The sequence below is a fragment of the Mustela erminea genome, chromosome 10 (genome assembly GCF_009829155.1).
Source record: "Mustela erminea isolate mMusErm1 chromosome 10, mMusErm1.Pri, whole genome shotgun sequence".
Lineage (NCBI taxonomy): Eukaryota > Metazoa > Chordata > Mammalia > Carnivora > Mustelidae > Mustela > Mustela erminea.
The window spans coordinates 76,968,083-76,994,929 of record NC_045623.1 but is presented as its reverse complement, the minus strand read 5'-3'; the positions used below and the strand labels follow the sequence as shown (position 1 = coordinate 76,994,929).

At 37.4% G+C, this 26,847-nt stretch overlaps 1 protein-coding gene and 1 long non-coding RNA gene across 2 annotated transcripts in view; one reads left to right on the top strand and one right to left on the bottom strand.

Moving 5' to 3' along the window:
- Positions 1-26,847, top strand: part of CCDC30 (coiled-coil domain containing 30) — a 115,823-nt gene that overhangs the window by 37,193 nt on the left and 51,783 nt on the right.
- LOC116567220 lies at positions 11,242-23,908 on the bottom strand. Its single transcript, XR_004276155.1, has 3 exons — positions 23,616-23,908; positions 21,303-21,418; positions 11,242-12,031 (listed from the first exon to the last, which is right to left on the bottom strand). It is a non-coding gene; the product is annotated as an uncharacterized LOC116567220 (long non-coding RNA).

Here is a 26,847-nt window from a genome sequence, read left to right as displayed (position 1 = left end):
TCATTCTTTTTTTTTTTTTTTAAAGATTTTATTTATTTGACAGAGAGAGAGATCATAAGTAGGCAGAGAGGCAGGCAGAGAGAGAGGGGGAAGCAGGCTCCCTGCTGAGCAGAAAGCCAGATGCGGGGCTCAATCCGAGGACCCTGAGATCATGACCTGAGCCGAAGGCAGAGGCTTAACCCACTGAGCCACCCATGCGCCCCGAAGTCTTCCTCATTCTTTAGAGCAGTCTTGCTTTCTATTGTGTGGATGTACTATGATTTATTTAACCAGTCTCCTTTTGATGGACACTTGGGTTGTTTCTGGTCTTTTGCACAAATATGTGGGTATTTCTGTAGGATAGAATCACAGAAATGGTATTGTGGGATTAGAGTAGATGGATCTACAATTCAGGTAGATACTGTCTGATACTCCTCAGGAAGAATTATGCCATTTTCCTCTCCTTAAACAATGCATGTAAAAATCAGTTTCTTAAAGAATTCACCAGCTGAATATATTGTCTACTAAATGAGAGCTGAGAATGGGTATCTAAGTGTAGTTTTAATGCATCTTTATCTATTTATAGTGAAATTGGGCATTTTCATATGTTTAAAAGTTATTACATTTCTTTTATAAAATTTGCATCATTGAAATGTTTAATACAATATAAACATACATATTTTAAGAGTTGAGTTCAGTGAATTTTGACAGGTGGGTATACCTATGACTACAGCCTGGAATCAAGTTATAACTATATTCAAGCTCTCAAGTAATCAAGTTATAACTATATATAACTATAATCAAGTTATAACTATAACTGCAATCAAGAAAGAAAACATATTCATTAATCCATAAATTTCCCTCCCCCTTTGCCATTAACCCCACCTTCCACCAGTCCTTACTCCACCATCTTCTATTGTCATAACTTTTCTAGAATTTCAAGTAAGTAGAATCATCTAGTATATACTTTGTGTTCAGCTTCTTTCAGCTATAATGATGCTTTTGATATTTATGTGTTGTTGCCTGTCAGTAGTTTATTTTTTTTTATATTGCTTAGTAATATCCCTGTATTCAGATATACCAGAAATTGTTTACCCACCCGCTGGTTGATAAACATTCAAATTGTTTTTAGGTTTTGACTGTTACAAATAAAGCTGCCACTAATATCCTTATACCTGTTTTTTAAAATTCTTGGATAAATACCTAGTAGTGAAATTATCAAGTCATAGAGTAAATGTATGTTTAACCTTATAAAAAAAAACTGCCAAACTGCTTTCTGAAGTGGCAGTACTATCTTACATTCCTACCAACAATAGTATGGAAGTTTCAGTTGCTTCTCATTTTCATCAACATTGTTATTGTCAGTCTTTTGAGTTCTAGATATTCTAGGGGACATGTAGTTGTATCTCACTATGGTTTTATCATTTTGTAAAGTTTTATTTATTTTAGGGAAAGAGAGTGCGAATGGGCAGAGGGGCAAAGGGGCAGGGAAAGGGAGAGAGGATCTGAAGAAGACTCTGCATTGAGCATGGAGCCAGACGTGGGGCTCAATCTCACGACTCTGAGATTGTAACCTGAGCCAAAATCAAGAGTCAGACACATAACCAGCTGAGTTACTCAAGCATCCCTCACTGTGGTTCTAATTTGACTTTTGAAAGTATCTAATGACAATGAGTATGCTTTGATGTGCCGATTAGCCATTAGTATACGTTTTTTTATGAAACCTCAATCTAAATATTTTGCTTGTTTTTAACTGAATTATATGTATATTAAGTTTAGGAATTCTTTATATATGTTGCATACTAGTCCTTCATTAGATATATGTACTTTAAATATTTTCTCTCAGTCTATGACTTGTCTTTTCATTTTTAAAAGTGTTTTATGAATAATAGTTGTTTTAAAAATTTTGATGGAACCCAATTTATCAAAGTTTTCTTTTAAAATTTTATTATAGGACATATAAGCCATCTAAGATATTTTGTCTATACCAAGGACACAAAATATTTGTCCTCTCTTTTCTTCTAAAAGTTTTAGAGTTTCAGCTTCTACATTTAGGTTTATGATCCATTGGAGATAATTTTTGTATATAGTGTGAGGTGAGGTTTGAGGTTCATTTATTTCCAAATGTATATCCTGTTATTCTGGAATGATTTATTGGAAAGATAACTATTTAATTACTTTGGAACCTTTATAAAAAATCTGTTATTCAGCTCAATTTCTGGACTCTCTTCTGTTCTATTAATCTAAACATTTGTTTGTAGGATAATATCATGCTGTTGTTTTATTGTAAGTCTTGAAATCAGAAAGAAAATCTTTCCAACTTTTTCTTTCAAAGATGTTTGGACTGTTCTAGGTTCTTTGCATTCATATACATTTTTAAAAAGATTTTATTGATTTATTTGAGCAAGAGAGGCCTGGAGACCCTGGGAGCATAACCTGAGCTGAAGGCAAATGCTTAACTGACTGAGTTACCCAGGTGCCCCTTCCATATACATTTTAGAATCAGCTTGTCATTTTTGACAAAAGTGCCTGCTAGGATTTTGATTGGGATGGCACTGAATCTGCAGATCAACTGAGGCAGAATTTATATTTTAACAATATTGGGTCTGCCAATGTGTCAACATGATCTATATCTTTCTGTTTATTTGAGTCTTTATCTCAGCAATGTTTTATCGTTATCAGCGCGCAGTTCTTACCTATGTGTAATTTCATCTATTCTTTTAAAAAATTGAACTATAACTTACATACCATAAAATTCACCCCTTTAAAGTATATTGTTAAGTGGTTTTTAGTATATTCACAAAGTTACACAATTATCACCACTATCTAATTTCAGAACATTTTCATCTTTCCAAAAGAAACCCCATATCCATTAGTAGTCAATCTCCATTCCCTTAGCCTCCAGACTCTTGGCAACCACTAATTTGCTTTTAGTCTCTAAGAATTTGCCTATCTGGTACATTTCATACACATGGAATCATACAGTATGTGGTCTTCCACATCTGGCTTCTTTCACTTGGCATAATCTTGTCGAGTCTGAAGCATATTGTAGCATGAATCAGTACTTTATCTCTTTTTATGGCTAAATAATACTTCATTGCATGGGTTATAACACATTTCGTTTATCCATTCACCAGTTGATGGACACTTGGTAGTTTCCACTTCATGGCTATTAGGAATAATGTTGCTATGTACATACATGTACAATTTTTTTGTGTGGACATATTTTCGTTTCTTTTGGGTATGTATGTAGGAGTAGAATTGGTAAGTCACATGTTAATTTTTCTTTTTCCTTTAAAGATTTTATTTATTTATTTGACAAAGAGAGATCACAGTAGACAGAGAGGCAGGCAGAGAGAGAGAGAGGGAAGCAGGCTCCCCGCTGAGCAGAGAGCCTGATGCGGGACTTGATCCCCGGACCCCGAGATCATGACCCGAGCCGAAGGCAGTGGCTCAATCCACTGAGCCACCCAGGTGCCCCAGTCACATGTTAATTTTATGTTTAACCTTTTGAAAATGCCAGGCTGTTTTCCAAAGCAGCTGCCCCATATAATATTCCTATCAGCACTCTATGAGTTCCCCACACCATCAATATTTGTTATATTCTGTCTTTCTTATTATAGCCATCCTAGTGGGTGTGGAGTAGTATCTTAATGTAATTTTGACTTTCCCAAGTGATATTAAGCATCTTTTCTTACACTTACTGGCCATTTGTATATCTTCTTTAGAATATGTCTTTTTATATCCTTTGCCAATTTTTAATGGCATTATTTGTCTTTTTATTGCAAGGGCTCTTTATATATTCTATTTATTAGTCTCTGTCATAGACTGATTTGTGCCTCCTCTGACATGTGTTGAAATCCTAACCCCCGGTACCTATGAATACAACCGCATCTAGAAACAGGGTCTTTGCAGATGTAGCCAAGTTAGAATGAGGGCATTAGGATGGACCCTACTCCAGTATGACTGGTGTAACTATATGAAGAGGAAATGCTGTGTGAAGACAGAAATGCACAGGAAGTGCCATGTGCTGACAGAGGCAGAGGTTGGAGTGATGGGCTGTGCCAAGGATCGACAGCCACCACCAGAAGCTAAAAGAGGCAAGGAAAGATTTTACCCAGTGTCTCAAAGGGAACTTGACTCTGCTGAAGCTTGATTTCAGAATTCTGACTCCAGAGCTATGAGGAATATATTTTTGTTTTTTTAAGCCTCCTAATTTGTGGTGCTTTGTTATGGCAATCCTAGGAAACTCGTTGACATTTTGGTACCAGAAAGTGAGGTACTTCTATAACAAATACCTAAAACTGGAGAAGTGTCTTTGTAATTGTATTATATGTAGAGGCTGGAATAATTTTGAGGTGCTAGACAGAAAAAGCCTAAATTGCCTTGAAGGGACTGTTGGTATAAATATGAACTTAAAGGTGGTTCTGGTGGGAGCTCAGAAAGAAGTGAGAGCTACAGGGAAAGCTACTGTCATCTCAGAGAACACATATATTGCCAGTATCTTGCTAGAAATACGAACATCAAAGGTGTTTCTGGTGAGGCCTCAGAGAGAAATGACTTGACTCTGGAAAAGAGACGATCCTTGTTATAAAGTAACAGAGAATGTGGTTGACTTGACTCTGGAAAAGAGACGATCCTTGTTATAAAGTAACAGAGAATGTGGTTGAGTTACGTTTTACCATTGAGTGGAAAGTAGAACCTTACGTGATGAACTTGGATGTTTATTTGTGGTGATTTCCAAACAAAATGTGTAAGGTATGGTTTAACCTTGATGCTTATGGTAAAATGTGAGAGGAAAGAGGTAAGTTGAATTAATGGTTAATAAAAAGGAACAGCACTTGTTGTTCTAAACCCTATAATACATTGTTATTATTATTCCTTAGCCTATTACCTTTTATTATTTTTAAGATTTTATTTATTTATTTATTTATTTATTTGACAGAGACGTAGCAAGAGAGGGAACACAAGCAGGGGGAGTGGGAAAGGGAGAAGCAAGCCAAAGGCAGACGCTTAACTGACTGAGCCACCCAGACACCCCAGCCTATTACCTTTTAAAGAGAAAACAAGTCTTTCACATTTAACCACATATTGACCATTTCTAGAGCTCATCATTACTTTGCATAGACCCAAGTTTCTATCTGGTACAATACTTCTTTAGACTAAAGAACACAAGTCAACATTTCTTCTAGTATAGATCTACTAGTGATAAACTTTCTGGTTTTGTTTGTCTGCAAAAGTCTTTGTTTTGCCTTTTTTTTTTTTCCCAAAAAGCCTTTTACCACGGTAAAATGCACATAACAGAAAATTTATCATGTTAACTATTTCTTTTTAAGACTTATTTATATATTTTAGAGAGAATGCAAGCAGGGGGAGAGGCATAGGAGAGGAAGAGAAGCAGACTCCGCACTGAGTGCAGAGCCCAAGATGAAGCTTAGTCTCACAACCCTAAGATCATGGCTTGAGCTGAAATCGAGTCAGATGCTCAGTCCACTGAGCCACCCAGGTGCCCCTCATTTTAACTACTTTTAAGTGTGCAGTTCAGTGGTGGTAGCACGTTCACATTGTTGTGTAACCATTACTGATATCCACCTCCAGAACTCCCTTCATCTTGTAAAACTAAAACTCTATATTCATTAAGCAGTAACTCCCCTTCTGCCTTTCTCCCAGGCACTGGCAACCACCATTCTACTTTCTATCTCTATGATTTTGACTACTCCAAGTACCTCATAAAAGGAGAATCATATACTATTTGTCCTTTTCTGATTCACATTTCAAGCAGCTAATGTCTTCAAGTTTCATCCACATTGCAGCATATGTCAGAATTTCCTTCCAATTTAAGGCTGAATAATATTCCATTGTATAGTCCACATTCTGTGTATCTATTCATCCCTCAAGGGATACGTGACTTGCTTCAGCCTTTTGGCTGTGTGTTTACTGCTATGGGCATGAGTATGCAAATATCTGTTCAAGTCCCTGCTTTCAATTCCTTTGGGTATATACCTAGATGTAGAACTGCTGGATCATATGGTAATTCTCTTTCATTTTATTGAAGAACCATTTTACCATTTTGCATAATGACTGCACCATTTTACATTCTCACTGACAGTACACAAGGGTTCCAGTTTCTCCATATCACCATCAACACTTTTTATTTTCTATTTTTGGTGCAAGCTATCCTAATGGATGCAGGGTGGTTTCTCATTGTGGTCTGAGTTGCATTTACATAATAATTAATGATGTTAAGCATCTTTTCATGTGCTCATTGACTTTTCATATGTTGTCACTGGAGAAATACCTATTCAAGTCCTTTGACTATTTTTTTTAAAAGAATTTTTTATTTGTTTCTCAGAGAGAGAGAGAGAGAGAGAGAGAGAGAGCAGGCACAAGCAGGTGGAGCCACAGGCAGAGGGAGAAGCAGGCTCCCTGCTGAGCAAAGAGCCCAGTGTGGGACTCAATCCCAGGACCCTGGGATCACAACCTGAGGGGAAGGGAGATGCTTAACTGACTGAGCCACTGAGGTGTTCCCCTCCTTTGCCTATTTTTAACTCATGTTGTTTTTATGTTGTTGAGTTTTAGGAACTCTTTACTTATTTTTATTATATGAATCCCTTATCAATATATAACTTGAAAATCTTATTCCATTCCATAGGTTTCCTTTTCACTGTATTGATGCACAAAAAATTCTAAATTTCATGAAGTCCAGTTTGTCCATTTCTTGTTTTATTGTCTGTGCTTTTGGTATCATATCCAAGAAGTCATTGCCAAATCCAATGTTGTAAAGCTTTTCCCATTTTTTTCTTCTATGAGTTTTACAGTTTTAAGACTTACACTTAAATCTTTGATTCATTTTGAGTTAACCTTTATATTTGCTGTTAAGGTACAACTTCCTTCTTTTACATATGGATATTCAGTTATTCCAGCATCATTTGTTGAAAAGCCTGGCCTTTTCCCATTGAATGGTCTTGGCACACTTGTCAGAAATCTTTTGAGCATATACATGAAGTTTAATTTTTGGTCTCAGTATTCTATTCCATTGTTCTATATGTCTGTGTCTTTGCCTATACCACACTATTTTGACTACTCTGGCTTTGTAGTAAATTTTAAAATCTGGAAATATGAGTCCTGAAGCTTTGTTCTTTTCCAAGATGATTTCAGCATACCTTGAGATTCCATATGGATTTTAGGATGGGTTTTTCTATTTCTGCAAAAATGATATTGGGATTTTGATAGGAATTTCATTGAATCTGTAGATCTTTTGGGTAGTATTGACATCTTAACAATGTTAAGTCTTCCGATTCATGAACGTGGAATATGTTTCTGTTTGTTTTCTTTAATTTTTTTCAGCAATATCTTATAGTTTTCATTGTACAAGTCTTTCATCTCCTTGGTTAAGTTGATTCCTAACTATTTTATTCTTTTTGATGCTACTATAAATGAAAGTGTTTTTGCAATTTCCTTTTCAGATTGCCTTGTTGTTAGTGTGTAGAAGTGTGTTGATTTTGTATCTTGTTACTTGGTAAATTCATTTGTTAATGTCTAACTGTTTGTAGAATCTTTAAAGTTTTCTACATAAGATAATATCATCTGCAAATAGAAATAATTTTACTTCTTCCTTTCTAATTTGAATGTCTTTCTTTTCCTTGCTTAATTGCTCTGACTAGAATTTCCAATACTACTTTGAATAGAAGTGGTGAAAGATTTGTTCCTGATCTTAAAGGAAAAGCATTTAATCCTTGACCATTGAATATGTTGTTCCCTGTAAGTTTCTTAAAAATTTCTTATTATGTTGAGATGGTTTTCTTCTATTCCTAGTTTATTTCATGTTTTTTTTTAAATCATGAAAGGGTGTTGGATTCTGTGAAATGCATTTTCTGCATCAATTGAGATGATCATGTCAATGTTCCCTCATACTTTTAATGTGGTATATTACATTGCTTGACTTCTGTATGTTGAACCATACTTAAATTTCAGGACTAGATTTCACTTGGTCATGGTGTATAACCCTTCTAATATGGTGTTAAATTTGATAATATTTTGTTGAGAATTTTTGCTTCGATGCTCATAAAGGATACTAGTCTGTGGTTTTTTCTTCCATTTTGTATCTTTGTCCGACTTTCATGTCAGGGTAAGCTGGCCCCACAGGATGATTTATAAAGTGTTACTTCCCTCTCAAGTTTTGGGAAAAGTTTGAGAAGGATTGGTGTTCATTCTGTTTTGAATGTTTGGTAGAATTTACCAGTGAGGCCATCAGGCCTGGGCTTTTCTTTGTACCTGAGCTTTTTGATTACTGAATCAGTATCCTACTAGTTATAGCATGATTCTTTTTTATTTTTTTAAGGTTTTACTTATTTATTTGCTAGAGAGAAAGATAACAAGCAGGGGGAGCAGCAGGCAGAGGGAGAAGCAGACTTCCCGCTGAGCAAGGAGTCTGATGTGGGACTTGATTTCAGGACCCTGGGATCATGACCTGAGCTGAAGGCAGACAACTAACTGATTGAACCACATATGTATCCATGGTCTTTTTTTTTTTTTTTTTAAGATTTTAAAAAAAATTTTTATTTTTTTTAATTAATTTATTTATTTTCAGAAAAACAGTATTCATTATTTTTCACCACACCCAGTGCCCCATGCAATCCGTGCCCTCTATAATACTCACCACCTGGTACCCCAACCTCCCACCCCCTGCCACTTCAAACCCCTCAGATTGTTTTTCAGAGTCCATAGTCTCTCATGATTCACCTCCCCTTCCAATTTACCCCAACTCCCTTCTCCTCCCTAACACCCCTTGTCCTCCATGATATTTGTTATGCTCCACAAATAAGCGAAACCATATGATAATTGACTCTCTCTGCTTGACTTATTTCACTCAGCATAATCTCTTCCAGTCCCATCCATGTTGCTACAAAAGTTGGGTATTTGTCCTTTCTGATGGAGGCATAATACTCCATAGTGTATATGGACCACATCTTCCTTATCCATTCATCCGTTGAAGGGCATCTTGGTTCTTTCCATAGTTTGGCGACTGTGGCCATTGCTGATATAAACATTGGGGTACAGATGGTCTTTTTTTTTTTTAAAGATTTTATTTATTTATTTGATAGAGAGAGAGATAACAAGCAGGCAGAGAGACAAGCAGCGGGGGGGGGGGGAAGCAGGCTCCCCACCGAGCAGAGAGCCCGATGTGAGCCTCTATCCCAGGACCCTGAGATCATGACCTGAGCTGAAGGCAGAGGCTTAACCCATTGAGCCACCCAGGCGCCCCTGTATCCCTGGTCTTTGTTAGTTTTGTGTTTCTAGGAATTCGTCCATTTCATGTAGGTTATCCAGTTTATTGGTGTACAATTGTTCAACGTACTTTCTTCTATGCTTTTTTATCTGTAAAATTCATAAGAATGCATTCTTAACTTTTATGTTAGTATTTTGAGTCTTCTCTTTTTTTCTTAGTCATTCTAGCTAAAGGTTTGTCAATTTTGATCTTTTCAAAGAACCAACTTCTGGTTTCACTGATTTTCTGTATTGTTTTTCTATATTTTATCTGTGCTCTGGCTCTTATTATTTCTTTTTGCTGTGTTTGGACTTAGTTTGTTGTTCTTTTTATACTTCTTTAAATCATAAAGTTAGGTTGTTGATTTCAGTTCTTTCTCATTCTTTAATATAAGCATTTATAGCTATAAATGTCCCCCTTAGCACATCTTTCATTACGTCCCCTAAGTTTTGAATGTTGTAGTTTCAAATTTTATTTTTATTCATCTCTGGATATTTCCTGATCTCTCTTGTGATTTCTTCTTTATCCATTGGTTGTTTAAGAGTAGTTGTTTAGGGGTGCCTGGGTGCCTCAGTGGGTTAGGGCCTCTGCCTTCAGCTCTGGTTGTGGTCCCGGGGTCCTGGGATTGAGCCCCACATCGGGCTCTCTGCTCGGTGGAGGGCCTGCTTCCCCCTCTCTCTGTCTCTGCCTGCCTCTCTGCCTACCTCTCTGCCTACTTGTGATCTCTGTCTGTCAAATAAGTAAATAAAATCTTTTAAAAAGAGTAGTTGTTTAATTTCCATATATATATGTATACATATATATGTATATATGAAATTTCCAGTTTTCCTTCTGTTATTAAATTTCCTTCTGTTATTAAATCTGTCTCCATCCTACTGTAGTTGGAGAAGACATTTTGTATCTATTAAGACTTGGTCTATTGCCTAAAATATGATCTATCCTGGAGAATGTCCTGTGTGTACTTGGGAAGAGTATTTTGCTGTCATTGAATAGAGTGTCCTATATATGTCTGTTAGATATTGTTGATTTATTATGTTGTTCAAGTCCTCTATTTCCTTAATTCTCTTATATCTGTTCCATCCATTATTGAAAGTGGGATATCAAAGTTTCCAACTCATTGTAGAAATGTCTACATCTTCTTTTAATTTGGCCAATTTTGCCTTATATATTTTGGTCAGTGATTAAGTACTGTTATATCTTATTGCTGTATTGAAACTTTTATTAATATATAATCCCCTTCTTTGTCTCTTGTAATCTTTTTTGATTTAAAATCTATTTTGTCTGATATTAGTTTTACTAGCCTTGCCCTATTTTGGCTAGTATTTGCATACTTTTGCTTGCCCCTTCTTTGCATCTTTGGATCTGAAGTGAATCTTCTGTGGACAGTATATGGTTGAACCATGTTGTGTTTTTATTGAGAGATTACATTATATTTAAAGTAATTATTAAAGTAGGACTTCTGACATTTCATCATTTGTTTCTATGTACCATATAGCTTTTTGTTTTCCTCATTTCCTGCTTAAGTGTCTCTCTTGTATATAGTTGATTTTTTTTTGTAATAAAACATTTTAATTCCTTTTCATTCCCTTTTGAGTATGTTCTGTAACTATTTTCTTTGCAGTTACCATAGGGATTGCATTTAACATGCTAAAGTTATAATACTTTAATTTGAATTTATGTCAGTTCAACTTTAATAATATGCAAAAACTTTGCTCATTTACAGCTTTGTTCTCAGTAATTGACATCACAAAACTACATCTTTTTTTGAGAATTTTTGAAAGATTTATAAAAAATTTATTTGACAGAGAGACAGACTGTGAGAGAGGGAACACAATCAGGGGGAGTGGGAGAGAGAGAAGGAGGCTTCCCACTGAGCAGGAAGCCCGACGCAGAGCTTGATCCAGAATTTTGGGATCATGACCTGAGCTGAAGGCAGAGGCTTAACAACTGAGCCACCCAGGTGCCCCACAAAATTACATCTTTATATATTGTGTATCCAAAAGCATGAATTAATAATTGCTTTTTAAAATGTTTTAGTCTCTTAAGTTACATAGAAGCTTAATTATAGAATTAGAGTGAAAGTTCCAATAATATTAGGTTTTAGGGTAATAATAATTTTTAAAGCAATATACCAATCTCTTAAGTCATGTGGAGAACAAAATTGGAGTTTTAAACCACTATTACTATAACACTAGCTTTTATCATTGTCCATATATTTACTTTTACTGAGATGTTTCTCTTCATATGGCTTTGAGTTACTGTCTGGTATCTTTTTATTTCAACCTGCAGGACTCCTTTTAGGATTTCTCACAGGGTGGGTCTAGCAGTGACAAACTCCCTCAGGTCTTGTTTATCTATGAATGTCTTACTTTCATTCTCACTCTTGAAAGGACAGTTTTGCTGGTTATAGAATTCTAGGCCAACAGGTTTTTTTTTTTTTTTCTTTTAGCATTTTTAATATATCAGCCCACTGCCTTCTGGCCTCCAAAGTTACAGATGAGAAATCTGCTGGTACTGTTACTGAGGATCTCCTATAAATGACAAGTCACTTCTCTCTTCCTGCATTCAAGATTATCTCTTTATCTTTGGCTTTCAGTGGCCAGTTTATAATATGTCTCAGTGTGGGTCTCTTTGATTTAATCCTTCTTGCAGTTCAGTGCACTTCTTGGATGTTTATATTCATGTCTTCAACCAAGCTATCATTTTCTTTTGTCTTTGATGGTGACCATGTCTGTGACCCATTCCTTCTTCAGTTACCCATATATCCATTGGGAGGAGGCTGATCTGGGAAAGGACCAAAACAAACCTAGAATTACAAGAGAGTTATTCGGGGTGGTACCTGAGAAGGATCAAGGGAATGGCAGCTGTGGACTAGCAAAGCCTTTAAGCTCATGGTGCAGGTCTGATACCCATTAAAAAGGGAGAAGGAAGGAAGATTGGATAGGAAGAGCCTCAGACTGTGGTGTAACTCTAAGAAGTCTCATTCAGACCAATAGGGTTTTGGCACAGTGATAACCTGTGAAGGAATTCCACATTAACCAGAAATGGACAGGTCTTACTATCCCTACCATGCTTAGTCGTTCATTGGAGGTTACCTGGGAAGAGTGTGCCAAGTTCTTCCCTGAAGGGAGAGATACCTACCAGTGGTACACTGCCATGTGGCTCTCTGTGTCACAGAATTCTTGATGGTAGAAAAGATCCTTGGAGAGTGACTGGTTAATCCACCTCCCTCTATGATAGATGTCATCTATGACATTCTGAATAAATGAGTATATGTCATATTTTAAAACATGTTTAGAAAAGAAGATCATACATATCCCTCTCATGTTTAACTTTAAATACCAGAAGTTTTTTCTTTGTGTAATCTCAGTCCTCTAGGCTTCTTTCTTTACTTTGTCATCAAGACTTGAAATATGTGATTTCTAAAATAATACTGAATAGATTTTTATGATCAGAGTTTTCTCTGATCTCTTGATCTTCCATGAAGAAAAAGACTCAAGCTTTCTCCATCAAGTTTAGCGCCAAGCAATGGAAATATCACTAGGTATTCACTAAGGGCTCATTCTCAGCTATGGAATTGAGTGAACTGAGTGCTGTAATCAGTAGGTTAGGAGTTTCAGATCTTGATGCAAGGCCATGCTTCCCTCAGCATGGATCTTCAGCTTTTTAGTGAGTGTGTGGGTGCCTCATGCAATCATTCCTGGTCTCTTACTACTTTACTTTCTGTTCCCTACAAAAAGGAAGTTAGAGGATGGAAACTAAGATTTCAGTGCCTACACAGTATTGTAATGACTCTGCTGTGGGTTTGATATAATTCATTTAATGTTAACAGAAAATTCTGGGAGATAGGTATCATTCACCTCCCTGCATAGGTGAGGAAACAAAGATCACAAATTCATAAATGTAAAGATTTCAAATTTCTTTCTTTCTTCCTTTCTTTTTTTTTTTTTTAAGATTTTTATTTATTTGACAGACAGATCACAAGTAATCAGAGAGGCAGGCAGAGAGAGAGAGAGGAGGAAGCAGGTTCCCTGCCAAGCAGAGAGCCCCATGTGGGGCTTGATCCCAGGACCCTGAGACCATGACCCGAGCCAAAGGCAGAGGCTTTAACCCACTGAGCTACTCAGGCACCTCTCTTCCTTTCTTTTATACAGAGAGAGATATTGAGGGCGCAAGCAGGGGTGGGGGCAGCAGGCAGAGGGAGAGAGAGACCCAGGCTCCCTGCTGAGCAGAGAACCCTATGTGGGGCTTGATCCTAGGACATTGGGATAAAACCTGAGCCAAAGGCAGATGCTTAACTAGCTGAGCCACCCAGGTGCCCTGAAGATTTCAAATTTCAACTGACTACAAGACCCATGTTTTTGCCACTGTGATTTTCAAACTGTGTTTCAAGGATCCTTGATGTTCCACAGATGCAGAGTTCTAGGTCTTCTGCCTCCACATCAACCAGAGAAGCCTCCATTTCTGGGCTCCCTGTAGACAGTTTTCCCATAAGAATTCTTTTGAAAATAAATGGGAGGGGATGACTTTAAAAAGACAAATAATTTAGAAAACCAACCCCTTAAATTGTGCAGGCTCCTCAAGACAATGACCTGTATTCCTTACCTATTTCTATATGTAAGATTTACCACTAATTAGACCATCTTAATGCTGCTAACATGCATATTCTCAGGGAAAATGCTTGAAAAGAAGAAATTCTAGGTATCTGATAAGAATGATAATAGCTGGGGTGCCTGGGTGGCACGGTCAGTTCAGCATCTGCCTCCAGCTCTGGTCATGATCCCAGAGTCCTGGGATGGAGTCCCACGTAAGGCTCCCTGCTCAACTCCCTCTGCCTGCCGCTCACCCTGCTTATGCTCTCTCTTTCTCTTTCTGTCAAATAAATAAATTAAATTTTAAAAGAAATTATAATAGCCACAATATATTGAGCATCTCTCATATGCCATGACATGTTTACATAATCCCAATAATCCTTGTAACAGCCCTCCCCAAGGTAAGTAGGGCTATTCCCATTTCATGGTTGAGAGAACTTAAAGGGACTTGAACAAAGTGAGAGGCAGAGCTAGGAGTTGTTCTGGGTTTAGTCTGGACTTAGAGCTGATTATGTACATCGGATCAACCCTTTTTTATGTTCAATTAGCTAACATATAGTACATCATTAGTTTTTGATGTACTATTCAATGATTCATTAGTTGCATATAACACCCAGGGCTCATCACAACACATCATGTCAACTCTAATGAGGATTTATGGAGGGTTTATATAGGGGATTAATTATACCTCCTGGGGGTTACAATATACTCCACACTGAGCACATAAATCACGTCCACCTGGAGGTGGTGACTGCGTATGTTCCATCCTGCCCACTGCCTGCACCTGCCACCCCCATGGACTGTGCCTGTGAGAGGGCGTGGGCAGAGTGCAGGCATGTGGTGGGGATGGTAGTAGCACTTGTCAAACTGTGCCTGGAGGCACAGTTTGCTTCAGAGCATTAGATGATCCCCACCTTTGGGGCAGTAGAACACTGAAAGTGGAAAATTCTGAGCTGTTACACCTTTCTCCAGAGTCGTTGGTGGCTACCCTATGCCAATGGGGCAATTCCCTAGCAAACCTGGTTGCTTCTCTTTGCTTACTGCTGCCTGACAGGTGAGGTAGGCACCCATCAGCTACCCAGAGCTCTCTTTCTCCCACTGCTCATTTCTTACAGTATTTGCTGCCCCTCTGCTGCCTTTTTCTGCTTTAGACTTTGGTCACCATGTGACCAAAGGACACACGTTGCCTAAATGCATAACCATCATTAATATGCCACAAATTATGTTAAATTTCATATATATATTCTTTTGAAAAGCTATCTTTTAAAACTTATAGCATTAAAATACATGATGTTCTTATACTGAATTACACAAAGGAAAACACGAAGGAAATGATGGGAGTTTTCATTTTTAAGGGTTGAAATGGTTCTCGCGGGTGCCTGGGTGGCTCAGTGGGTTAAGCCTCTGCCTTCAGCTCAGGTCATGATCTCAGGGTCCTGGGATCGAGTCCCGTATCGGCCTCTCTGCTCGGCAGGGAGCCTGCTTCCTCCTCTCTCTCTCTGCCTGCCTCTCTGCCTACTTGTGATCTCTCTCTGTCAAATAAATAAATAAAATCTTAAAAAAAAAAAAAAAAAGAAAAAAAGAAATGGTTCTCGCACTTGGCACTGAAGCATCTCAGGTGATATAGGGTGGAGCCAAGGAGATTCTGGCTTTGGGTGCTGAATGCATCAGCATTCATCTGTGGACCTGCAGAAACGTCTATCAGGACAAAGGGGGGCTGGTGAAGGGGAGAAGCTGTCCTGAGGGAAAACTTTACCCTCTCCTATGTCCTTGCCCAGTCCTGCTAGGAAGTCAACCTAATTCTTAACCATGTCTTTTTTCTATACCCCCAGACAGGAGGAGTTGTAAAAGTTACACTGGGGTTTCAGCATCCATTTTTACTGTTGCCTGTCCCATTCTTTCTAACCCATCTCTTCCTATTAAACATGAGAAAGGTAAATTACTGATAATCAATAATAATAAATAATATTTATTAATATTAATAAATATTAGTTTATTAATAATAAACTAAGAAATTAATTTTTTAAAAACCTGTTGGTTAATTTAATACATATCTGGCAGTAAATATGAATCCAGAAGGATCAGCAAAGCCCCAGAATACTTTTCTCCAAAATTTAATTAGGGTAGAACTCTGGTGGATCAATGCTTTCCTCTTCAGCTTAAGTGAATGAGTGTTTTTGTCTCTGAATTAAACTAAAAACTTAATTGAAGATTCTGTTGAAACCGAATTCTGAGAAAAAGTAGTATCAGTGGTGTCTTCTATTTCTAAATTACATCTAAATACTCAGAAGCTTCCTTTGCCTATAGTTTTTTTATTGGGCCAAATCTACAATGAAATGTTACTTTTCAAAAGTGAAAAAAAAAAGGGGGGCACATTAGCAGCTTATATCAGGACAATGAAGATCCTGTAGTATATTCTTCTAACACTTGGTTCCTTTGGTTCAGCTGCCAAACAGCAGTGAGGGCTCGAACACTTCATAAAGCCACTCTTCAAAGGATCCAAGACCAAACAGGAGGTGAAACTTGTTGGTACAGAAAGTTTTCAAGCTGTATCTTCAGGGAAGGATGCTTTAAAACTATAGCTTATTTTTTCTTTTTTTTTTTTTTTAGAATAACACATGTATGTATGTATTTTAACTGATGATTTATTTGGCTTAAGACTTCCCTCTTAGAGCCTGAGTTATCAGTAATATAGGAAAACAGCAGAGAACCCTGTATGGAAAGTCAAGAGACAGTGCAAGTACAAGATTTAAATGAGGTAAGACATAAAAAGGTCATTTCCAGTGACAGCTGCTAATTCAGTTGCGGCACACTCCATAAGGATGCTTAAGGATAGCTGAATATAGGCAAAGGGAGAAAATACACCTGCAGGAATGGTAAACCTACATCTTGTGATTGTAATCACTGGTTACAGGTTAGGAAGGAGCCCGGTAAAATATATTTTGGATAGACTAGCGTGTTGAAATTGGAAGGGTATTTAAAGGTACTGCCTTGCAACTGAGTAAACGTGAAAATTCAGAACAACCCAATAACACAAACCACCATTTACAAAGCATCGCTGTAAGTGAGGTGCCCACATGTGCATAGGGATCATTGTCCTCATTTTTCTGATGACAAAACTGAGTCTAAGTTAAGTAACAGACTCAGTTTTCCGCTGTTGGTAAATAGAACAAGACCAGTAAGACTTTTTTTCCCCACAAATCATTCTTGGTTTCCCAAGTTGGAGAGTAGAGACCTATCCATTTCATGCTGCTCCCTAGTGGGGTGGTATAAAGGAGTAGTTAGCTCACCTGACAGGTGTGCTCTGACCAACAAGAAGGGTCCACAGCTTGATGGCAGTATTATGAGAACTGGCTCAGTTCTCAGTCCGTAGCCACCAAATTGCATTTTGGCCTCAACTTAATTTCCTACTAGGTTTTTGTAACAAGAGAAAATATGCTTTGGTAAGTTCAAATAGAGTAGATACTAAAAGTAAGGGCTTATAAGTTAAATTTGGTTTGAATCCCAGTGCTGATCTTGGGAAAAATATCTAATATAGCTGAGCCTCACCTCTGTTCTCTGTTTAAATATATATATATATATAAAAAATTATATATTATATATAGAATATAACTTAATTATGTTTATATATTATATAACTTTATATTTATATAAATATATCATATAACTTAATTATATTTATATATTATTGACTTTACATAAATATTTATATAATATATTATATAGTCTATAACTTAACCATATTTATATATATGTGTATATATATATATATATATATATACATATATATATATATTCCAATTTCGTAGGGGTCCTGGAAAACAAAATGAGATAATGCAAGTAAAGCATGTATCATGATGTCTGACACATGGCAAGCACTAACTAGTAATTACTTTCATTATTATTGCAATTATTATTATCAATTAATCTGGAAAGATTTTAACAAGACTTTATATCTGATAGCTGCTTAACAAAATACTTTCAAAATCTCACTTCATTCCTACTCTGATGGTTATAATGTATATAATAGAACAGTATCAGCTCCATCTTACAATTGAGGAAGAGGCTTAGAGAGAAAAATGTCTCTTATGAGCTATGGTACCATGAATTACTTTTCCCAGCTTCATATCTCCCCTAGATGACTTTATAATTGAGTTAGGCAGGAAATTACTATTATCAGAATCTACACATGATTTAATTTAAACATGATCATTGTATATAGAATTAATTATGTAAAATGCTTTTTGCAGAGTTTGAAAATGAGCCAAGAAAAAATTGAAATATTTGAAAGTGAGTTGTCAGAAGAAAGGAGAAGGCAATTGGCATCTGATTTTACTACTATACAGAAGGCTTTGAAAGTTGAAAGTGAGGTATTTTGCCACTCAGGATGTTATTTCCCTCTTTTTGCATTCCTACTTTAGAGATTTCATGTTACCATTTATTTTGGTTTTCAACTAAATCGTAGCTATAGAATACATGTTTCTGTTAGTAATAATGGGGTGAGTGTCCTTTCCACAAGCTGAGTTCCAGCACCAGCCAAAGAGGGGCCTGAAGTAGCAGGTGTTTGATTATTATGGTGGTCATAGAGTCATGGACTTGTCTCTCCTTTTAAGTGCTTGTCCCAGCATCTTGGAAAGGTCTGTCAGGAGACAACCAGCCTATATTTGGAAGAGAGACCTGGATGTGAGTCCATGGAAGTCTAGATCACCAGTTTAGAGGATGGTGACACTTAATCAGTTTGCAGGGTGGGTGACAGCCTGTGCAACGCCCCATATCCCATCCTGATGACCTACAGGAATTTTCAATGCAATGGGCAGGAAACTGATGCCACTTGCCCTCTTCCGGTGGTTTTGGGTGGCCACTCTCCATTTTCTCTCCTTTTTGCCCCACACCTTCCTCATCAACACTGTCTTCCCTTTCTGATCTCAAGGCTTTGGGAAAATACCAAGTAACTCCTCTCCTAAAGTAAATTTCATATCACCTGTTCCCTTCATAGGGTACCACAGATTCTCAGGTCCCAGTCATCCACCAACCAAAATGTATATTCCATATCATCAGTGTAGAAATTTGATAAGAATCTACATATAAGTGAAATGTTTTCTCTCACAGATATAGAAAAAAAATCAGAGTTGATTAAGTCACTGAATATACTTTATTAAGTAAGGCAGCATACTCTGTAGTTAAGAACACAGAGTTTGAAGTTGGTCAGACAGGTGAATCTTAGCTTTACCACTTCCTAGCTATGTGAACTTAGGCAGGCCACTTACACTCTCTGAGCCTGTATCAGTAACGGGACTGCATGGGGTTGTCACAAAATTAAAGGCATGGTTGTTCTGTAAAAGGTAACTTAAAAAAAAAAGATATATTTTAAAACAGGTAATATAACTAATGCAGGAGTTGCTGAAGAATTTACCTCTCTAGAAACCTTGCTGAAAGTAGGAATGACTCTAGAAACCCCGTCCTTCAACCTGTGAATGATAGAAACTAGGAATGCTCAGTTTAATTAATTGATTTAGGTAAACTTTAATTATTAAGAAAGTAGTTCTGCCAGAAGAATAAGTTGGAATATTTAAAACAACAAAAGAAATTCTAAGATTCCTATTTAGAAGTATTATACCTTTTATGGGAAAGTCTTATTTTATTTTATTAAATATTTTTATTTCTTAATCAGGGATTGCAAAAATCAAAGTCAGAACTTATATACCTTTACAATGAAATTCAAAGTATTCCAGGGGCGTCAGAAAATGGAGACCATTTTTTAGTAAAATATAACCAGCTGCAAAGAGAGAACTCTGAATTAGAAACAAAGGTGAGACTGAATTAATTCTTTAAATGTTCAGTGTTTGACTTTATCTTTTATTAGGATAAGATAAAAGGAAATTAATTTTCAGGAAAAGATGACTTGGAAAGTGGCATATCTTTTACTCATATAATTACATATATATAAAATTATATAATTTATAGAATAAATTGCCATATTGTGTAGGTTATAAGCCAGTCTGCATCTCTGAATAGACTTCAGTCTTCACTTTTAGGATTACGCTGTTAATTCTTTACTTTAGATCAGTTTCCAAACAGTTTAATTTTTAGAGTACATATTATAATGTAAAAGGTTTACTTAAAAATAGAAATACCAAATGATCCAGCAATTCCACTATCTGGATATATACCCAAAAGAATTGAAAGTAGGGCCTTGAAGAGATAATTTACACACTCATTTTCATAGCAGCACTATTCACAATAGCTGAAATGTGGAAGTAACCCAAGTGTTTATTGATGGATGAATAGAAAAGCAAATTGTGGTATGTAACACACAATGGAAAGTTATTCAGCCTTAAAAGAGGAGGGAAATCCTGAAGGATGCTACAACATGGACGAATCTTGAGGACATCACACTAAGTGAAATAAGACCATCACAAAAACACACACACTGTATGATTCCAATTATGTGAGATACTTAGAGTAGGCAAAATCATAAAGACAAGAAGTGTAATGGTAGTTTCAGGGGCTGGGGGAGGGGTGAGGGCGAGTTATTGTTTAATAGGTATAGAGTTTGTTTTATAAGATGAAGAGTTCTGGGGATGGTTGATGGTGATGGTCACACAACCCTGTGAATGTATTTAATACCACTGAAGGCACACTTCAGTGTGTAAGGTTAAGATGGTAAATTTTATGTTATGTGTACTTTACTACCACCCCCCCGAAATACAAAACAAACAAAAGTTTACTTAAGTGTCTTCAACCTTAAATCTTCAAATAAAAGCTTTTTTTTTTTCCAGTTATACTGAAGGTCAGGTTCATACTTAGAATTAGGAAAATGTTTAAATGTCCTGCCCCCAATACATTCCCCAAGTATAAAAATGGCTACCAGACCACAGTTAGATGGAGAGGTTGCCTGCAGGGTGATTCCTGGAGTCCCACTTATTAACTACTCCTGGCTATCTTGATTAAAAAGGTAGGGAGGAGTGAAGGCTTGAACACACAACTAAAATATATTGGGTTATATTTTCATAGCACATGTGAAATGAAGGACTAAACCCAGGCCTCATTTATCCTCTGTGAAGTTGTTATCCTGAAAGCAGGGTGCAGGCTGCTGAGGGATTGGGACTTGGAGCAAACAGTATATGACCTAGTAATGGAAAGGTCCAGAACACGAGGTTTGCTACCTGGAAAGGGGGATACATGGGGCACAGCCTAAACTAAGCTTTGTTGGAGGACCTTGTCAGCAAAGGGTTGTCATCACACTGTACAATTAAAGGATCTTGTCTTATGAACTATCTCTGGACAGTGCAACACAGAAGATGAACTGTGGCAACAGGAATATAATGTAAAGACAAGAGATTCAGATCACTATCCTGGTAATCTGGCTCTCCCTTGCTCCCTCTTTTAAAAAGCTTTTTATTCTGAAATAAATTCAGGCTTACAGAAAAGTTATAAAAATCGTACGAAGAATTCCCATGTACCTTCACTCCTCCAGTATTAGCATGGTGTGCTGCATTTGCTTTATCATTCTCCCTCTATCTTCCCTTCTTCAAAGATACCCTTCTTTAAAACCACATGGATTTATGCATCCTTGTGCCTATGGTAAAAGTGGATTAGATTACATAACAACAGCAAAGCATTAAGTTAAATTAGAAGATGACTTCAAATAGGATGTCAATTTATGTTATTTGTCAATAATTATTTAAACATTTAATAGATTCAATGTACTTTCTCATAATTATATATTAGAATATACAAAATAGAATATTTGTCTTCTTACTTTACAGGTCTTGAAGCTTTCACAAGAATTTGAACAATTAAATCATTTTACTGTAGGGAGAAATACTACACCTGCTAATTTAATTGCAAGTGAAAATATCTGTAAAGATCTTGGGTCTAAACTAACAGTTTTGGAAGTAGAGATTCAAAGCCCAAAGGAAGAGAAAGAGGAATTCTGGTAAATTGAGAAAGTCCCATATCACATTAATTATTTGGGGGGAGAGATACACTTACTTTATTTGGCTTGATCGTTGTAAGAATTTGACATTCACTTCTAAATGGTGTGAGTGGAAAAATTAATTATAAGCAAGCATTTCCCCCAAGGAGTTTGTCTTTTATATGTTACTACATTTTTAAATTTTATCTTGCTTTTTAAAATAAATTTATGCATTTTGAGGAAAATTTGGAAAGCATGAAAAAATAAAAGGATTGATAATAACCCTTAGTTTCACTAAGGAAATCTGTTAATGTCCTAATTTAACTATACTCTGCCAAGAGATTTTTTGCTGTTTTTATTTAACATCATATCTGATAATCATTTTGATAACCTTCTCTCTTTTTTATTATGTTATGTTAGTCACCATACAGTTCATCACTAGTTTTTAATTGACTGTTCCATGTTTCATTGTTTGCATATAACACCCAGTGCTCCATGCAACCTGTGCCCTCCTTAATACCTGTCACCAGGCCAACTCATTCCCCCACCTTCTTCCCTTCTAAAACCCAGTTTGTTTCCCAGAGTCCGTATTCTCTCAATTAGTCTCTCAAGTCCATAGTCTCTCATGGTTTGTTTTTGATAAGCTTCCCTCCCTTCCTTCTTCTTTCCCTCCCTCTCTCCCTCCCTTCCTTCCTTCCCTCCTTTTTTTATTAATCTTGCCCTCAAACTCTTGTATCTCTGCTTTTTCACCAGAAGTATCTTTCACAGAAACTTTTGAGCTTTTGGGCTAATGCATTACTCTGCCACAAAAACGAATAGATGCAATCAAATTTTGTCTGGGCAAAAGCCTCATCTAGATCATCAGAAGGAACAATAGATGGCAATTTTGACTTATACACCATATACTGAAGGATACATCATCAGTGAATTAGGAAAATATAGTCTAGGTGCAGCCTAAGCTCTATCTTTGTAAACGTTTTAATGTAGAAGGAGGGTTTTTTGTTTGTTTGTTTGCTAGTTTTGGACTGCTGAATTTTATGCCTTCCCAAAAGTTGCTTTTAACTTTAGAATGTGCTCTGAGTCCAAGACTCACAATCATGAAACCTAGTTGCAGAAGTGGGAAAAGCATATTGGAGACATGGTGGGGAACAGGCATGATAGTGGTCACAAGAGTGAAGAGCCAAGAAGCTTGGTCACAGTATTTAGGTTTGCTGTAGGGGAAAGTGGAAGTCTTGTTCTTGAGCACTAGAACAGTGTATTACCAGGTTTTAAGGGAGATCGTTCTAGTTCTCTAGAAGAGATAAACTGAAGAAGAAAAACAGACCAATTAATCCAGATATGAGCAAACAGCAATTAATCCAGATATGAGCCACAGGTGAAGAGATAGTGACCTAGATTGAGTAGGTGGCAATGGAGTTGAAGTGGCCAATCTTCAAGATATTGACATTAATTATCAAAGCCGACCAAAATCCACCCAGCTGACATAGGATCATTGGTAGGGATATTTGCCACAGGGAGGAAGGCTGTGGCCTTAACTCAGTTGGTGGTAGGGAACCTTGCCATTATAAAGATACTAGACTTCTCTCTAAAGAGCTCCTTGTTGCCACCTGTTTCCTTTACTTGGTCCAAATTACTTCCCATCACTGGGACTGTGAGAAGTCTGTGTATCTGCCCTATGCTTCCCTCTCTCCTCTTCTTGGAATGTTTCCTTGTTTACTTATCTCCTGTGCCCTACTTCCCAGGCTCCATTTATCTCAGATCCATTACATAATAACATTTGACAGTAAAATTGCATATCTTCCATGTGCCAGGTACCGTAGGGAGATCCTGAGGATACAAAATAAGACATAGCTCTTACCTTCATGGTCCGTATAGCCTGCAGGGGGAAGATAGACAATTAAACAAAGCAGTATTGGATACGATGGGAGCACAAAGGAGGTGCCCTGGCCAGGCTAAGAAACCAGAAAATATTCTTAAAGGAAGTAACAGACTGAGTCCTGAAGTATAGATAACCCAGGGCCAAGCAAAAAGTGAGGGAGTAATTTTCAGGGCAGATATGACATGTGCAAGGGAAGGCATGATTTGTTGGAGGAACTCAGTGACCTCGGTGCTGCTACAGTGCAGAGTGTGAAGAGAAGAAATGGGGAAGGAGACATTGAGAGTGAGGAAGTAGGCAGGGACCCTGTCACGAGGGAACATGAGTTTGGACAGTAGGAATGGGGAAGTTTGGACAGTAGGAAACTCCCTCAGTGTTTAGTAACATGGAAGAGATCAAAACAGATTTGCCCGTTCACTTGGCCTGCTGTGTGGGAAATAGATTGTTCATATAGGACTGAAGGTAGTGAAACTAGTTTGGAAGCTGTTGCTATAATCTGGGTGAGAGAGGATAGTGTTGGTGAGCTTAGAGAAAAGTGGATGGAAGTGGATCAACAAGACTTAGGAACTAATGAGTATAGGAAGTGAGGAAGAAGGGATGGTAGGCAGGGACTTGGGTGTCAGCAGAGATCAAGGAAGACTTTCAAGTTTCTGGTTTGAAGGTGTCATCCATTGAGTTAGGGAACATAGTTTTGAGGGAGGAGTGAAAGGAGTACAGCTTTTGATATGTTGACTTTGAAGTGTCTTTAGAACAGCCATGCCAAGTGTGAAGCCTGGGCTGGAGGTCAATTTGAAAATCATCAATAAGTAGATGGTAGCAGACATCCTGTGATGGATGAGATGGTCCTGTAAGTCTCTTGATGAAAGTACCCAAAGGTAGAAATGTAAGGGAAGCCTCTTTATAAGAGACAAAAATAATTATCCCAAAGGTAACTTAGACAAAACAGCCAGAGAAGTAGAAGAAAAGTCAAGGCAGTGTGTGCTACAGAAGCCAGATTGAAGAGTGTTTCTAGAAGAAATAGTAAATAGTGTCATGTATTGCCAAGAAAATAAAGAACAAAAGGTGACTATTGAATTCAGGTTTAAGAATGTGGTTGAAGACTTTATTTAGTAAGAGTTGTTCCAATGAAAGGCAAAAAACAAATGGCTTCCTAGATCGCATCTTATGGGATGGTAAATGGGAGTGAACTGAGGGGTGAGGAGCTCTCTGCAGGGCTCAGAAACTGCCTTTGGAGATGAGGAAAGACTGATGAGTGGGACTGGGAGTCCTCCATCCTTTTCAGCCAGAGAAGACCTACTTTATCTGTTTCATATGTGGAAATCTGTGTAAGATTTTACTTCAAGAAAGGGGCCACAGCTAAAATGTTTGAAAACAACTGCTATTTAGCTGGTCTTCTCCTTTCACGGAAGAGGTCTCTGAGACCAAGAGAACTGAAGTGACTATTTTGGTCACAGTGTCATACTTAGCAAGTTATCATCAAGACTATGGGAGCTCCCAAGTCTCCTAACTCTGAGTCAGAGGTTAGCAGTAAATCTACTCTGGAGAGGACATAGTCACAAATATCTCAAAGGCAAGAAGGTGCTGGGACACTTGGGTTCTAGGTAGTTGCTATGAAAGTGAGCTTTATGGTATTAAAAATACCATTAAGTCTTTGTATAGGTATAACATGGGTAGAAGAGGTAAGAATAGAGTCCCATCTTTCTTGTTCTGGACTGTTCCCAGTGTCTAGAACAATGCCTGACACATAGTAGGTGTTTTAAAAATATTGGAGTGAATGAAGTTTTCCTTCTACCCCCACTGTATACTTGCAGTTGAACCCAAATATGGACCTCCGATGGCAGCCCTAAGCTTACAGAGCCCAGCTGATCTCAGCCTGGGTTTGCTTTGTTAGGAAGCGTGGGCCAGAGGAGCTAGTAGCTTCTCTGGACCTTAATGCCTTAATGAGCTGTGTATTTTTCTAGCACACTCTCATTCACTATCTCCTTGCATTCTTACTACCTTTATCAAGAATTATTTGATAAATGTTCAAGTTTATTTATGTTTCCAGTTCAACTTGAGAGTGAATTTATATCCATTTCAGAGACTACTGATACATTTTTCCTCTTCCTCTAAACTATTTCTTCTCCAGTCCAATTCATTCAGTGAAGAGCCCCCTCCATTCACACAGTTGATCAGACCAAAACCTAAGGAGTCACTGTTGATTCCTTCCCACAACTAAACCGTCACAAATCCTGTCAGTTCCACCATGAAAATAACGAATATTTAATCTGTTTATTTCTACTATATCCACTGCTACTACTCTACTCCATGACACTGGTATCACTCACTTGGACTATCACAATATCTTCTTAACTGATATACCTGCTTCCATAACTCATTACCAGTTCATTCTCCATAGAACAGCCAAAGTCATCTTTTAATAATGCAAGTTGAATGAGATTATTTCTCTCTTACAAACCTCTCAGTGTTTTCCCATTGCACTCAAAATAAAATCTAAACACTTACCATTACCTGTAAGGCCTTCCATGACTTAACTTCTGTTCATCTCCTCAATTTCATCACTGTACCACTCTCTGCCTTGTTATCATGCAGTCTTTCAGAGCCTCTAGCCCTTAAAGCACTTTCCTGCTTTAGGAATTTTGCACTGAAAAGCTGTTCCTGCCCAGAATGCCCCTCCCCCAGGTTTTCATGGGGCTAACTCCTTTGCACCTTCTCAGAGAGGTTATCAGTAAATATCACATATGGGGAAATCCTAGCTCCTGCTCTACCATGTCACCTTATTTGTGACTTATAATTTAATTATCTTGTTTACTTGTTTGTTGTTTGTCCTTATATTCCTCCTATGGGTGTGTGCTCTCTGAGAGCAAGGACCTGGCTCTCTTGATCATCATTAACTTTTTAGCACATAGAACAGTGATTGGCAGGGCGTCTGGGTGGCTCAGTCAGTTGAGCATCTGACTCTTGATTTTGACTCCGGTCATGTTCTCAGGGTTGTGGGATTGAGCTCCACATCTGGCTCTCTGCTCGGTGGGGAGTCTACTTGAGATTCTTTCCCTCTGCCCCTCCCCCAGCTCACAGGCTCTCTCTCTTTCTCTCCAAAATAAATAAATAAGTCTTGAAAAAAAAAAAAAAGAACAACGCTTGACATGTAGTTGATATTCAATAAATATTTGATGAAAAAGTGAATAAATGAATCTTTTCTTTTCCTTCCTCT